General features: G+C 38.7%; 1 protein-coding gene across 6 annotated transcripts in view; it reads right to left on the minus strand.

The window, feature by feature from the left end:
* The window catches only part of LOC139718893 (uncharacterized), a 129,784-nt gene extending 115,088 nt beyond the window's left edge, over positions 1 to 14,696 (minus strand). For all 6 annotated transcript variants that reach the window (XM_071630338.1, XM_071630337.1, XM_071630342.1 and 3 more), the window contains exon 1: positions 14,566 to 14,696. The gene's annotated coding sequence lies outside the window, so the exon portion shown is untranslated. The remainder of the gene's footprint in view (positions 1 to 14,565) is intronic.
* Positions 14,697 to 16,872: the final 2,176 nt, after the last annotated feature.

The raw sequence follows: 16,872 nt of genomic DNA on the forward strand, positions 1-16,872 counted from the left end.
TGGGAGCTTCCAACCGGAATTTTGTGATTTCAACCGGAAAAAAATCCGGTTGGAGTTTTATGCAACGGGCCCCAGGGGATGGGGACCCTGACAGCTAGCTACAGACACGCATACGCGGCAAAAGCGCCGGCACGGCCACTGCACTGGCACCGTACCTTCCGACACTGCACACACATGCACATAGTCACAATGACATGAAAATGTACACATACAAACTCGATACAATCCTCACAAGCATTTGTACAGTACAATTCATCCGCTTAAAATATGAGAAACGGGGAAAAATACGAACAATGCGCGAAATATGCGTGGAATATCAGCGATTGTTCGCAAAAATGTTGCCGCTATCGCGTTCACGACGTACCGAGTGCGCTGTACATCACAGCCCAGGCCCGCGCCCGCTCCCATCCAACTACAGTTCGACTGCTTTGTGGGTCATTCCTTCTTGATCTTGCCGAGCTCGCAGTGTGAAATGCATGCATTATTACATACGCACTACACACAGAAGCTACAGCTGTACTACAGTCTACAGCTAAGTAGAGGACGCAAGGCGTAATTAGAAATGAGACATCACGATTGGTAGGTGAATTGTCAATTTTTTTTTTTTCGGCGGCCGAAAAAATAGTAAATATCAAAAAAGTCGATGCGGCAACTGAACATCGATGCGGGCGGGTAGCGGGCTGGGATGAGAATTATGAATTTCTTGGTATTTTCAGCGCCATTTTGAAAATAGTAAATAGTAAAAAAATCGATGCGGCGGCCAAAATCGATGCGCGCGAGGACGAGAAACTGGTTTCTTTTTTTACTTGGCCTAAAGTATATTGCCATGATTATCCAAACTCAAAACCTGAGCAGATAAAAGTTCAAATGAGACAGATATCAAAATTTGGATAGTTGTATACAGTACATGGCCATTCACCATAAAACAAATATCAGCTGTATTTGGTACTTAAAATATCAATACATCATAAACTCTCCTACTGGCTGAAACATCCAATTCCCCTGAGCTTTTTTCCCTCAGTTTCATCATCTTTTTCTCATTGTTGTTGCTTTTTATTTGTTGGAGAGTGACCTTTGTTTGCCCTTCCATGTTAATTGAAGCTTTGGCAATATCACATGCCAAAATTGAAACATAACCTGGCCTTCTTGGCTTCGACGTGAAGCAGTACATCTATGCCAATTTTAAAGTTGATGACTGAATCTATATCTAGATCCTTCTACAGCCAAACCAATTTACCCTCTGCCCTCTGCAAACCTGCAAACTGATCTCGATCTATAAATTTAGCAAAATGAATAACAAAAAAATGTTTAATCTTAAATAACTGATAAAAACATTGAGTCTTTGAAATTAAAGATTCTGATGGCCAATAATTCAAATTAAAGTTTGAAATACTGGGAAGACTACCAGCACATGTATATGGCATAGTTGGCCTTGTGTAGTGGGCCTATGAGATGACGATGCCCTCAAGGAAAGAACTGTAGGAGACATCAAATCTTTGAACTTGGCAAGCATAGAGTGCTCTATATCTAGTGTTACCTAAATATGGAAATTTACTCAAACGGTGCTTGCGCCAGATTTTGCAGTTCTGCTGAGCGGGCACGCTGCGATTGTGACTCGCAGATTGCTTTTGCACATGGGGTGGGCCAATAAGAGGAGGCTTCTGCCCAATATTTGTCCTCTGTGAATGTATTTATCATTCCTTTCAGCCAGAGTCAGTACATTTCCTAGCTGGGTCTGGGGACAACATTAGCATGAATCTCTTCCCACTCTGATACGCTTACACTCGGAAGACGCCAGATTGCTGTGCACGAGGGGATCTCTAGCCAACATTCTGATGCATTCTGCGATGACTGTTGATGTTATATGACTCACACTTTAGCACATGGCTTTCGTCTTTCACAAAATATACTTTGTTTGTGGATTTTTTTCCTCTCTTTTTCTTACACCGTTGCCTTCTCCATCAATCAGTATAAATTTGAAAGATCGAGAGTAACATATGAAGTGAAGGGGGGCAGGGAGTGTACATTGGGACTTGTAGACCAATTTAAAATAAAAATAATCTTAGAGGCATGAGACATCGGAGCAAGTGGTGGTCATGGCACACAAGCGCGCGCACACACACACACACACACACACACACACACACACACACACACACACACACACACACAAAACATCCACACATACAAACTTTTACAGGAGTATAATGTAAACACTCCTACTCACTCAAATATTTAGTAAAAGACTTGTATAATCTAAAGTGCACAGGGCAGGCTCTGCATACAGACCGGTATCAGCTGTCTCTTTCTTTTAAAACATAATGGCTGCTAAATGGAGTGTACCACTTGAATTTCCATCCTATTATCTGTGGTCATAGCATATTCATGTGGAGTGTTTTCCTGGGCCAGATATAACGGCAGAGAGGAAGAAAAGATGATTTACACAGGTGATTACTCGACCGCATTCCCATCCTTTGCATCACAGATGGGTAAGATTGAGAGTTCTTTGTTGCTGTTGGAGTTCTCTCTTGCTGGGTTGCTTTGTTTTGTTTTGTTTTGTGTTTTTCATATGAGCAGTGGATTATCCATCACCTGCTCTTAAACAGTGTCCTAAGTCCTCTGAATTGATGTAGAGGAATTTTTAAGGCATGTTCGCTATTGTTGGTAGATTTCATGCCAAGAGATTTCATTGGTTGACTCTGTGGACTTTACAATGTGTACCATCCATTAATGGCGGGAATGAATCCCAAACAATGCATATTCATTAATTGTACAACTATAAAAGTGGAAATTTTTACAAATTTTGCGTAACCAGAAACTAGCGAGAAAAATAATAGCACCCAAACATTTTTGCTTGTCATAAGGACAGCTTTTTGATGTCTTGATTCCACACTATTAAAAACACACAAAATTATCTTATTCTTACCCTGCCGAGTACCAAAAAAAAAAAAAAAACAATCGTGTAAAAATGTCCACTTTCACAGTAAATTGAAGATAATAAGTTGGTTTGCATTCACTTTATTACAATCCTGAACAGTGGTAATTTATAGGATTATCACAAATAGTCACATGTGGCATGCATACTGATATCCCCATCATAAATCTACATGGCCAGCAGATAAGTAATTTGCAATGTCCAATAGCACTAAGTGAATCAGTCAAGCAGTCTTTTCATACAGTTAGTACAATTGTACCAATTCACAGGAGCCAACCTACATGTAGGTACACTACATTGGAGGATCAAAGGAACCTGAAGGATTTTTGGTTTGGGTTTCACTGTGTTTGTATTTGAGAGTTGAACATTTATGTCATCATTCATCTTTCTTGCCAGACTTTGGATGGACATTGATTAAAAGTGTGTGACTGGCCTCTTGTACAGACATTGCAGCCTGTTATGACTATCTTCAAATCTGTCATGGTTCAAATGCATTAATCTTTATAAAAACAGAATTTACTTGTGGTTGTTTTGGTGAAGAGATTTCTAAATCTGCATCTTACGGTTCTATACACTGTCAAAAGTTGACTCCCGTAATGACAACATGTAGGCCTACACTAAAACTGCAACAAGAACTACAGTAAGAGATGATATTCTCACAGACTTTCAAATCAACAGTACACTATACACCCTGAAAAGTTGTCATAATAGCTTATTATTAGCATAGAGGTCCTAGAAATTCACATGAAGATGTTTCCTAGGAAGATGCAGTGTAAGTGATGTAAAGTGTAACCAGTACTAAATACATGTATGGTATGCGGGAAATTTATTACCATAAACCATTATGATCTCTTGGCACGACCAGGTTAACCAATTGTTTGTTTGTTTTTTAATAATCATCAAGAACTCCCTTTTATGTCAGATGGTATCAATCTTTAAATGTAATTTTGCCGTAATCAACGATAAACATTGTGATCCATTTCGCTGTTAATTAAACATGCATTCCTTTTCTGTAATGATCTCTCATTTCCAATTCATGTGTGCAGTTCTTCGAGACAATTTAACTTGTTTTGAGGATGAGTCCTGAGTATACTCGGACAGGTCTCTATGGAAAATGCGTGTTGTAGCAAAATCAGTCCGTCCTCAACAGGCTAACCTGTGGAAGGTGTGAGACAGTGTGAGGCCGAACAATGACACAGTCTGTCACTCTCATACAGAGTGAATATTTGTGGGTGTGGGATGGGGGAGGAACTATTTACTACCCTCATTCAGGTATAAGTGGCGGAAACTGATGTTATACCACTGTTTTGTTCTCTGCTTCCCTTGGCATAACCGCCTCACCCCCTCCCCCCACTATCACTTCATATCCCACACATTGCACATGAACCTAGGGGAGAGTTTGTTGGGGGCCTCAGCGCACAAATCAGTAGCTGTGGTTTCACCGCAGTTTGTGGGCTCCGACAATGGCTTGACAACAATCACACACTCTGCAGAACCTGCACGGGTGGTCACTGGAGCGGTGAAAAAACTGGGGAGAATTTGAGCCCCATGCCATAATATTGCCAGTGCACAGGGCTGTCGCCTTTTGTGCTTGCCCTGTTGCAAATTCCATGGGGGCTACACATTTGTCGTGCATCGGGAGAGCCTCCCATATAACAAACATGAGTTGAGGTTCAGTGCCTTTGACTATGCGTGAGTCACATTGACCAGAGAATTACCTGCATGTCTTGTGCACAAACGAACACTTTGGAAATCCATTCAGAGGACATAATACATGTAGTCCTACATGTACAGTGTGTAAAGCATAGTGTTTTTATACAGCAAACCTGCAAACTGCTTGAGCACTGAAACTCTCACTTCTGTCCAGACATGCACATGTGTCAAACAACTACATAAATCTTTCCATGATGGCAGGACTGTAGCGCACAATATCACAGCACTGCATTTGTCAATAGGGACCAGATTTGGGATGACTATCTTAAACACCACTTGTTTTGGTGTGTGTCATTATTTAAATTTTGTGGGGGGTAGGCCTATATAATAGACCTATGTCATTATCCATACATGTACATCCTAAGGATCACCTTTAAAATGAGCAAAAAGTTTGAAACTTATAACTCTTCTTTAAATAGCAAAACATTTGTGAATTGATAGGAGTGCTTTAGGTTTAAAAAACAAATAAATGAAATACAATTAAAACAAACAAACAAACAAACAAACAAACTACAAGTAGACAGGTAGTACAGTAGGTTGATATGATTGCACACAATACACAGTACATCCAAGGCAAAAGGTACCACAACAAACTGAGTTTCACATAGTTACTGATTCTAACATACAATACAGTGTACTCTAATATCATAGGAGACTAACAGCCTGCATGTGTACACGAGGTTGTACCAAGTGTACTAGTACATCACAGACTTTGAACTCTGAACTAGCTGTGCAATGTTGAATTGTTCAATGATTAAACAATGCACATTCTTGAGCCTCACAATTGTGTGACCAACAGGAGGGGACTGACACATCAGCAACCCCTTTTCACAGCAAGCCCGGTCTTCGGCAAGAATTGCCCCCGGGCTATCTTTGTTTACCAGTACTCTTTTTATCAGGAGACACATCCAGGCTTACGAGGATTCACAGGGAAACTGCATTTTGACAAGATGCCATTTTTTCTCTTTTACTCTACCCACAATATGCAAAATATTCACAACTAGCATTAAATAATGCATAAATGTACAGCTAACACACTCACATACTTGGTATGCATGTAGCGTACATGTAGGCCTATAGATGTGTGTATCTATACATGATACTGTATAGAGTACAACGAACAAGAAAGAGTCAGAGAAAGATAAAAAGAAAGAGAAAGAAGCATATTTTACCAAGTAACGTTACTTGTAAAACATTATTACATGTAAAAACAAAACATATTTAAACTCAGTTACGCCAATTGGAATGGAAAAGAGGGCTTGAAATACATACGTATGTAGGCCTACATGAGGCCACGGTATTGTACAAAATGTACTTTGCACAGGTGTACATAAAAGGGCCTGAATTTACGTTTTGCCTGAAATCTGGCATCCCTGCAATACCATAGTGTAAAGCGTACAAGTACATTCAAGTAATTTCACCACATATTCGTCATTTCAAAGAAGACAAGTGCTTCCAATGTTCCTGGTACAAAGTAAGATTCACAGTTCTTTTTTTTTTTTAATCATGCAGAGATTCATAATATCACAGAAGAGCCAATCTTATTCTTATACAACCATATCCAACACATTCCTAAGGCTTTAGTCTAGGTGGAGATTGATTACCGTGCACATGTCATTACGAGATTTTACACGTGTCAACAAACATTCTTCAGGAAAGCGGGAAGGGCCGATAACCATCTTCGCATCTTGCTTATCTCACGCGGCACTGCGCTGGATACGCAGGCAAACATCCCAAACTGAAGTCCACTCAGGGCTGCCAACCTCCCTGACTGGCCAACATCATCCTACGCAGCGCAGTTGTACATCACCCTCAGCAGAAGTTTTTCCTTTTTTTTCTGTGCAAATATTTTCAAGGTAGGGCCAAAGTTAATGAGTCATGTCCCAAGGCAACAAGTCGTTCCTCCGCAGAGTTAATATTTGATTTCCACCCTTGAAAAATAAACGCCGCAAATTAATAGCTGCATGACAGTTGCAACTGCTCGTGGGCTATAACTCTTATGATCATAAACTGGTTTATGGGACTAATCATCGGACTGTAACTTTCGCAAAATAACCTTGTACGTAATGTCCCATCTACCCCCTTTCCCTTTCCTGTCCAACAACTATTCCAGCAATCTCAACAGATTATGTCATAAAACAAATCAGGTTATTAGAGATTGCAACCAAAATGCAAACACAACCTGATTTCCAAACAAACAAGACACTGGAGATGAACTCTGGGCTTGACATCACGCCCAAACATTGGATCCCTAATGGTGAGACAGTTTTAGTAGGTAGATATATAGGTCCTAGTGGTTACTTGGCTTAAAACATAACTGTACTTATGTACTGTACTAGTACATTAAGCTGCCATATCAAAAACATGGAATATTCCTTACAGTGTGGAAATTTACACAGATTTTGCATGACATGATATTGATGCAAAAATAAGAATGCGACAAGATATTGTACACTGCATTTTGTTCACATGAATCTTTATCATCATTTCAGATGTGTAGACAGTCAATGAAAAACACAAAATTCACCCTAGCAGACCTGTAAAAGAAGAAAATCATGCAATAAGTTCAGCTGTTAGTGTTACAGTAATTCATCAATTTTCTGGCACACTTACGAAACTCTATAATGTAAAGCAAAGTACAATGACTGATGTACAGTGTAGGATTGAATCTATAATGCATAATCGAGTCACTGAAAGCAAAACTTGAAATGTAAAACATCTCTCTCGTCAGCATGTACACCCCCATGTATTTTCTCCAATTTACAGCGCTTGAATCATGTGCACAGTAAAAGCGATTACCACTTGCGGTGAATGGTCGTGTCAAAATTATTATACCAAACTATGTGGTTAGACAGGTTTAGCTGCAAGATGTGAGGTAATTTTCAAATTTCCATGTGTTCCCATAAATGCTGATGCCATCATCACTTGCCACAGGATTTCAGAGGACAGACAAGCAGGTGTTACCGACAACAGGAGCAAAAAACTTTCATGAAGTCCTAATGCATTTACTGTACATAAGCTGCCTCTGCTAAATGAACCAACATCTAATCAGATCCTCCCCTCTCTAAATTTCATTCAAATTGTAACAGAGAGTGGACAAAGAGGGCATTACATCATGAATCTCTTCGTGCCAAAAAAAAATATCTTTTCACAAGGCAATTTTATCATTTATTTCCTGGCAGCATTATCATACATTGGATGTTACTATCTTTCCAACCTATCTACATTTATAGCAACATGCAGTCCCACAGACTCATCATACAAAATACCTCCTCCTACACCCTCCCCGATCTGTCCATTTTCGTAGACTGAGTTATACACCTAAAGACGCAGATGCGGAAAACGATGTGATAGATACCACATTAGCCATTCACGTTGCCTTAAATGTTAATTTTGTCTACTTTGCGATGTACACTGTACATGTACTACGAAATTACAGGCAAATGAATAATGACATTAAACAATGTAAAATGTACATTTAAACATTTAAAAGTACAAGGCAAACGGTCAGTTTCTGTCCCAATTTGCTGGAATGGCATTTAGATTCAAAGAGAAAACTTCCATTTTAAGCTTTGAGGTTGCCATGGCAATCTATTGTAAGAGAAATCAATTATAGACCCATATTACTACTTCAATGTACAGTAACAGATGTTGGCATGAATTATATCTTCATTGACACAGTTTTTGACAATTTACTCCTACAAGAATTGTCTCTTGGTGGAGGGTGACGAGTAAGAGCAGCGGAGGTGCCACCTCCCTGGTAAAAGAGACAGACCAGGGTCCACCTCCCTGGACAGACAGACAGACAGAGGGAGAGATCAGTTGCCCAGCAGACACTTGAGACAGTGTTTAATCTGAAGCATGCTAACAATCTCCTGGACTATCTGTGGCAAAGGACACCACAAATGCAATCAGCCAATGTTATTGTTTGGGTGTCACTCATACAATACAAACGTCAATAAACGTAGACTGTATAGGCCTTCATCTGTACATTTGTACATTGTATACTGGTGACCTGTCATGTTACTTGAACAGTTAAGTAGCACATTAGAATAATGAAGTTTTTAAATGAGGTGATTTCACTAAAAAATATCAAACTTGATATTGTTTCTCAAAACATGAAAATGCTTTGAAATTTTTTATTTCAATGTTTTTAAGTTCAAAGCACTTTACTGAAGTGTTTTCTATTCATTTATGAGTATTGTGCTAAAATGCTTAAATACGACAGAGATCTCCTTCAAGCTCGGCTGCATCTGAACCTAAAAGAAGATGTTTCTCAACACTATCTATTTGGTTGCTGGTTTTTCTATGAAGTGGGACATAGACTGTGCAGAGTAGAGTCCAAAGAATTGGAGAATACCCAAATTTGCAAGTCAATGTTTAATGGCAACATTTTATTGGGCTTGCAGAGTAACAAGTGCAATGTAACCCAGTAGACTCTTTCAAACTCAGACAGTTTACAAACACACAACATAAACACAGCCTGTGTGGGTCACTGCAATCTCATGTGAAATGGTCATTCTCCCCGCTGTGCTATCATATGATATCAACGTGACAACTAAACCCCCCCCCCCCCCCCCCCCCCCCCCCCCCCCCCCCCCAAGGTCTGGCATCTAGAGGCAGGGCAGACAACGGAAGGGACCCTTCAACAGGAAGAACCACTGGGAGAACCGCCCTTCAGACTTAAATCATCATCACAAACACACAGGTTTTCTTCAACTGACCAGTCAAACGCAAGCTGTGGCTGAACTTCTATGTACTGTATTGTTTTGTATGCTTTCTCTTGTGAACACATAGTATTCAGCACATGTCTATTATTGTTTGTTTGTTTACTTTTTTGTATTTGGGTTTGACTGCTTTCATCATGCTTGGCAATATCTTGTCATTTTACCAAGTGTTTAAGTGATTCAACTAAGACTTTGATATGCTGTATAAGACATGCGCACTGATGAAAAAACATGTAATAAGTTCTCCAGAAACCTTTAAATGCATGGAAATATAAAGGATTTGGTCAGCCGTGCAGCAATGTGCATGATATGAAATGTTATCTATATCAAGACTAAACTCTGTGCTCTTATTTTTTTACATTAAGCAGCACACAATATAGTCTTTACCAAGAAAATGGTTCAGAACAGGTATTTGAAAACATGTAAACTTTAAAGAAAAATACCTCGGTGGATACTGCCAGCAACAAAACTGAATTAAACTAATAATCAAATGATCATATTTGTAATCAAATGTACACGTGTTCGTGTACAATATCGAAACTTTAGTCCTACATGTACCACATCAGCCACCTCTATGCACATTATATTTTTATATTCCAATATACCCAGCATTACAGAGTCCCTCAAACACCAGGTTCTGCACAAGAAAGAGCTCCATGCATTGTATTTCTAGGGTTCCCCTCAATTCAATTGTTCTGTCAGCACAGATACTGTATGAACAATGTGAATGGTATGCCAGAAATGTGTACATGTAGGTTTTTGCTCAGTGCTCTCAATCCCATCAGGGAGGTGAGACAATTAGACATTTGTATAATAAAGAGGCACACATGTATGTAATCAGAATCATATCCATCCCACCTTCTGTGAGTGGAAGTACAATTGTATTACACGCCAAAGGAACATACTGTAAAGAATGCACATTACCAGTACAGTACATCACTTCATGATACACAAATGATTCTATAAAAAGTTAAGACTTCAACATACAGTGTAAGAGACTTATTTTCAAGCAATATCATGCAATGTACAACATGGAAATTACTGAAGATATTTCATGATGACACTCTTACGCCCACATTCATAAAGGTGGTACAATCTCTGTCCATGGTTTAAACCATGGACAAAGACCGTAAGCGTAGTTTTGTATGGTATGGGACTGATTTCATAACGAAATAGGCCATGTGACACTTGGCACCCCATACAAAACTACCGTCTTTGTCCATGGTTTACAAAGATTGTACCACCTTCGTGAATTCGGGCCTTAATGCTTTAAAAATAATCAAATCATTAATTAGATGGAAGAGATGGCACTTTAAAAAAATGACATTTGTAATTCTTCTGTCCTAATGTACAATGTACATACAGGGTACAGTTTTGTCTGTGTATTGTAACATGAGTGAGTTGATGATATAATACCCTCACAACTTTTTGTGTATTCAATTAAAACTTGTACATCTACAAATGAAAGTCAGAAAATGTGTTATTTTTAGCTAACAAGTAAAAGCATGTTCCCCTACCAAGATATATCAGAGTTAACATTTGCTCTTTTTTATTTTGGGTGATTTTAAGACAAGTTTTATATTACACAGCTGAAATACGAAATTTTTGTCATTTCTGTAATCATATGAAATGAATAAGAAATTGTGAGAACATGACATTGACAACTTGCTGATTTGAAGACTCACAGGGACTGGTCAAGAAATGTGTTAAGAAAAAATGTGAAATGTCAAAATGTCCTATCTTCTATTTTCCTATCTTCCATTTATTTTTGTTTTTGTCATTTTTGCAATGTTCTGTAGGGAATATTTTTCTCTTTCTTTTGAAATTCATTTTTCGGGTGGATTTCATCTTTAATCATTATAAATAATGAATGATATCGATAAAAACAATAAAGACAAAAATGAAAATGAAGATGATAAGGCCAAGTAAAAAAAGAAAGTAGTTTCTCGTCCGGGTTTTTTGAGCAAGGCGATGAGGGAGGTCCTTACTATTTGATATCTTACTATTTTTTCGAGTATCGTCAAAATGAAAGTAATATGTGTTTCTCGTCCGGTAATTCTGAGAAAGGTAACGAGAGAGGGCTTTACAATTTTCTATATTCAATTTATGAAATGAAATATCACTCTGGTAGCTGTGTTATGAGACCAGGTCCCAAGTGTACGTCTTGCCTGCACTCTGTGCATTTTCAAACAAATAGATATATTTGCCATACTTGAAATGAAACTTCATGCATGCAGAAATACATTTGCTTTTTCTTTCCACTACAGATGTCAAGGGAAAATGACCATCTTAATACTGGTATTTAGTGTTGTAGGCCTAATGGCTTTTCTCATACCAGTGTACTTGCAATTCTGATGTATTGTGCTATTAATTGAAACATATTTTTTTTTCTATTTTCCTTATCCGAGGTACTTTATTTTTCCACATATCTTCGCATATTTACAATCACATTATCTGCAAGTATCCAAAAGGCATTCAACATAATCATTATGATTAATTGAAACAGATATAAAACATGTATTTCAACAAATGTACGATTGAAATAAATTCCATGATATTCAAAACACTGCTTTATTTATTGGTGTTTGTGACTTTTTGTGTCCACACAGCTGGTATGTATATGCAGTTCTTCACAGTACAATTGTAGCACATTCAACTGGAAACTGGCTTGTATATACAATTGCAGATGGATGTCAAAATGATGCTGATATGGCATTCTAGCATTAAACATTTTAAGATGTTTCTTCATGTTCTAAAAAGACATTTGATAATCACTCATTATTTGGATGATGAATGATTGTATAACGGACACTACAGACAGATGATACCACTCACGGCTGTGTCCATGAATTTACATCGTGAAGAAAAGTATCCCGCAGAAATACGAGACAAACCAGAATCCGTGGAAAAGTTATTCATTTTGTAGATACACCCATTTAATAATTCTACATTTGCTGGAAAAGCGCATTCATTTTCTCTTCAAAATAGAATACATCGCCGTGACAGACCAGGGGATGGGGACCCTGGACAGCTACAAACACGCACACTTTGCCGATATACGGTGCGGCACGGCCACTGCACTGGCACCGTACCTTCCGACACTGCACACACATGCACATAGTCACAATGACATGAAAATGTATACAAACTCGATACCGTACAATCCTCACAAGCATTTGTTCAGTACAATTCATCCGCTTAAAATATGAGAAACGGGGAAAAATACGAACAATGCGCGAAATATGCGTGGAATATCAGCGATTGTTCGCAAAAAAGTTGCCGCTATCGCGTTCACGACGTACCGAGTGCGCTGTACATCACAGCCCAGGCCGGCCCGCCGCCCATCCAACTACATTTCGACTGCTTTGTGGGTCATTCCTTCTTGCCGATCGGCCGAGCTCGCAGTGTGAAATGCATGCGTTATTACATACGCACTACAGAAGCTACAGCTGATACAGTCTACAGCTAAGTAGAGGACGCAAGGCGTAAAAATTAGAAATGAGACGTCACGATTGGTAGGTGAATTGTCGATCTTTTTTTTTTTTTTCGGCGGCCGAAAAAATAGTAAATATCAAAAAAGTCGATGCGGCAACTGAAAATCGATGCGGGCGGGGAGCGGGCTGGGACGAGAATTATGAATTTCTTGGTATTTTCAGCGCCATTTTGAAAATAGTAAACAGTAAAAAAATCGATGCGGCGGCCCAAAATCGATGCGCGCGAGGACGAGAAACTGGTTTCTTTTTTTACTTGGCCTAATAATCACCATAATAGTCATGAAATATATCTGCACTTCTGTAATCCATGGAAGGTAGCCTCTGCAGTCATATCAATAGAGCTCTGCCATAGAGAGCCCTACCGTACAACGTACCAAAGTACCCTACAAACTGGTTTAAGAGAGACATTGTGAGCCAGACTTCTTGTCCTGGAAGGATGAATACAACACCAGCCTCACACATGTTTGAAATCAGTACCTTCTGTATAAAAGTCTTACAATAGTACCCATTACCTAAAAGTCTTACAAATAAAACAACACAAACTCTTTAAAAGTATTCAAAATTTCAAGTTGACATCGTCTTCAGCAGTTTTTGCTTGTTTGCTGTACAATTTGCGTTGCTTATTTCTTTTTACATTTAGTTTTACCTGTCCACATAACCTCAACTGGATGAACAGATACCCTCTTTTATACAGACTGTATCACCAAGTGCTCTCTTTTCAAATGGTGGTTGGACTTGAATAGTCTTTATCTAACTTAATTGCCAGCCTTTTATATCGACTTAAAAAAAAAAAAACAATCAATTTTTTAGAGGTACCGTATCTGGTGGTAGATCTCATTTGTACACAGCTCAGCAGTACCGGTACTCAAAAAATCTGCATCAAGTAGGACCTAACCATTCAGAATGCATTCCATGCAAATTTCAATTATGTGTCACTGTCTGCTTTTGTACATTTTTTTTGTAAGTTGTAGACATGATGGTTCTCACTAGATCTTTCATAATATTCAGTCATCTACTCTTCTGAAGGCAGAAAAGTGCAAATTTACAACAAGACTTGACATCTATTTTTAAGTGGCTCGTAATTTTGTGGGTTTACATGATCAAAATACATCATACCTACTGTGATGTGAGATGTGATGAGATAGGGCATGGCCATGGTGAAAAGAATTTAATGCTAGCCTAACGTTTCAGGTAACATGAATAGCACTGGTACGACGCTGATGAAAATTTGGTTTTGTAAACTACACTGTAAAGTGTAACATCATGCAGAAAATTAACTGCGACCAGCCCCAAGGGCCAAGGAGCATCCTGGGGTTAGTAGAAAATCAGCAACAAACAACACCATATATTTCAAAAGACACAAGGTTATATTCTTATCGCCTTTGACGCCGCAGTTCCCATGTTTCCAGTTGAATCCATCGTAGAATCTAGAACTATGTTGAATTGTTCTGTCTTGATGCCCAACATTACGTCAGTCGCCCATAGCCCAAGCACAGGCAGCGCAGTGCGGTGGAATGCACGGCGCATCAAGACATACTGTACAGTCGGATCCTACAGCATGCAGCAGCAGCAATCCGCCAGCAGGTCTGGCCACCGTTGCGTTAGATACAGATAAACTCGATTATTTTGAACAGCATATGTGGATAATACGTGGGATAACAAGTATATCTAGTAATACAGAAAATCATTGACTTACGTCTGTAAACCACCACGGCCAGTAGTTTTCCAAATAAGTCAGTCTGTCTTGATGAGAAGTAATTCTCAGCTCAGGATGTGATCCTCAACGTTCCGTTGGTCGCGTAGTGTGTGTGTATGTGTGTGGAGCAATACCGGAAGTGCACAAAATACAAAAGACATCGCGCATCGACCGTAACCGTATGCGACGTGAACGAGAGGAGGCGTACTCACCGAACTGTTGCGGCATACCTACAGCAGTAGCGGGCGTCGCCAACTAAAGGACCCGGTAACTAAAGGCATAAAAAGTAGGCCTGCTACTATACTTAGTAGTAGTTGTGGCAAAGTATTTATTTTATGATCTGACCAAGTTAGCTTATACGAGATGATTCATATACTCAGTATTCTCCTCTAATAATATTCAGATCAAAGAGATCACAAAGATTTTCTTCGCAGCTGTGTCAAATAGGATAATGATATAATAATAATATAATAATGTATTAGCTTAGGATCTGCACAAACAATGCGTCATAATGATAATAATAGTATAAACGATGACGATGATGGTGATCATGATGATGATCATGATGATGATAGTGATAATAATAATGATAATAATAATAATAATGATAAAGCAATAATAATAATAAGAAGAATATGAATAAGAATAATGAGAATGATACTTATTTTCATAAGTATTATCTGTTTTATTTTGTCTATATTAATCATCATCCGATCATCATTGTAGTCATCATCTTGGTGCTTGGCTGTCGTATTTTCAAGTTCTAAATGACAAGAAGCCAAGTCAGACACAATTAACGATCATAACGGTTGGGATTATAGGTAGAAAGGAGGGCATGTTTAATAAAAAAAAAACTTGACCTCGGGAAATATTGTTCCATCAATGATTACTCAAATGACTCATTATAAATCTTGTGGTTGTTTAAGAAAGTTGTGTATATCATTATGACTTTTGAAGATTACATAGGCTTAGTGAAGAAAATTGAGATTGAATATAGATTTTGGATTTAGCGGTTAAAACCTATCTCGTGTCAAAGACACCTTTATCATAATTAAAATTATAACTTAAATGCTCTATCAAATCGGTATGATTGTGCTGCTGAGGAAGTTGAGTCAGTTGTCAGCGTGTAAGGCAAGTGACACATGATTGTGATACGCAATGAAGGTTATTCATTCATTCATTCATTCATTCATTCATTCACTCACTCACTCATTCATTCATTCATTCATTCATTCATTCGTTCGTTCATTCATTCCCTGAAAGCTGAGCATGTCTCATCTATATAACATGTATTGTTAGGTGGTATTATAAATTGATATGCGGTAATACATTATTTTTTCAATGTATAGCTGACTGAGTTGTAATTGTTTTCTGAAAATACATTGTAAGTGAAACTTCAAAATTATAGAGCATTATGATTAAGGATCGTCGGATACGAATAAAATCGTTTTTCATATGTGCGGCAGTATTCTGTTATCAATGTCGAAGTGAAAGATACACATAATATTTTTATGATTATATTAGAGTTCCGGGCTGAAGTGCGACCAGGACATAATCTGCGTTTATGTTGTTAACGGAGGAGCATTAAGGAATGAGTCGCGCCGCTGGTTGAATGTCTTGATATTTGGATTGAGATATTGCTGGAAATGGAGCAAGAAGCCTGTGTTAATGTGAATTTGGTTGAGATGGGACTTCAGGTTTCCAACTTTATCTTTTAGATAACGAGAAACCTTTTGTGAAATATAAAAGAGCGTATATGTATATGATATTCTAAGAGAAATGCAAAGTATTATCATGGTTGTGAAATGCTAAGATATCCAAAACGATGTGATCCTAATAAAAGGTGGTAGGCCTACCCAACTTTTTTTTTCCGAATAGGTTTGTTTTACTCGTCTTTGGAAATCTCAGCCATTTCAAAACCGATTTTCATCAACAGAAATTATAAACTTTGACGTCCTCTTAAGGGCTTTTTACACTTGTAAATTTTTGCTTAGCCCCGGACCAACGGTGGGGCTAAGGGGGGGGGGGGGGGGGGGGGCTTAGCCCCACCGTTGGTACGGGACTATCCTTAGCCCACTTTCTGTTTACACTCGTTTTTGCCAAAGTGGGCTAGCCCCACCGATAGTACGGTACTATCTGGCCCTGCAAAATAGCGGGATTTAGCACCGCAATTGTGGTGCCAAGCAAGTGAGTGTAAACAGAACGAAAAAATAATCCTGGGCTATTAAGCGACGGAGACGAAGTCCGACCCTCACTGACCAATCAGAAACGAGGTACTCAGTAATCAAGTGCTGCCGGTGCGTGCGT

Source organism: Diadema antillarum, unplaced genomic scaffold (genome assembly GCF_040938485.1).
Source record: "Diadema antillarum isolate AM-2024a unplaced genomic scaffold, OU_Dant_1.0 scf00000101, whole genome shotgun sequence".
Lineage (NCBI taxonomy): Eukaryota > Metazoa > Echinodermata > Echinoidea > Diadematoida > Diadematidae > Diadema > Diadema antillarum.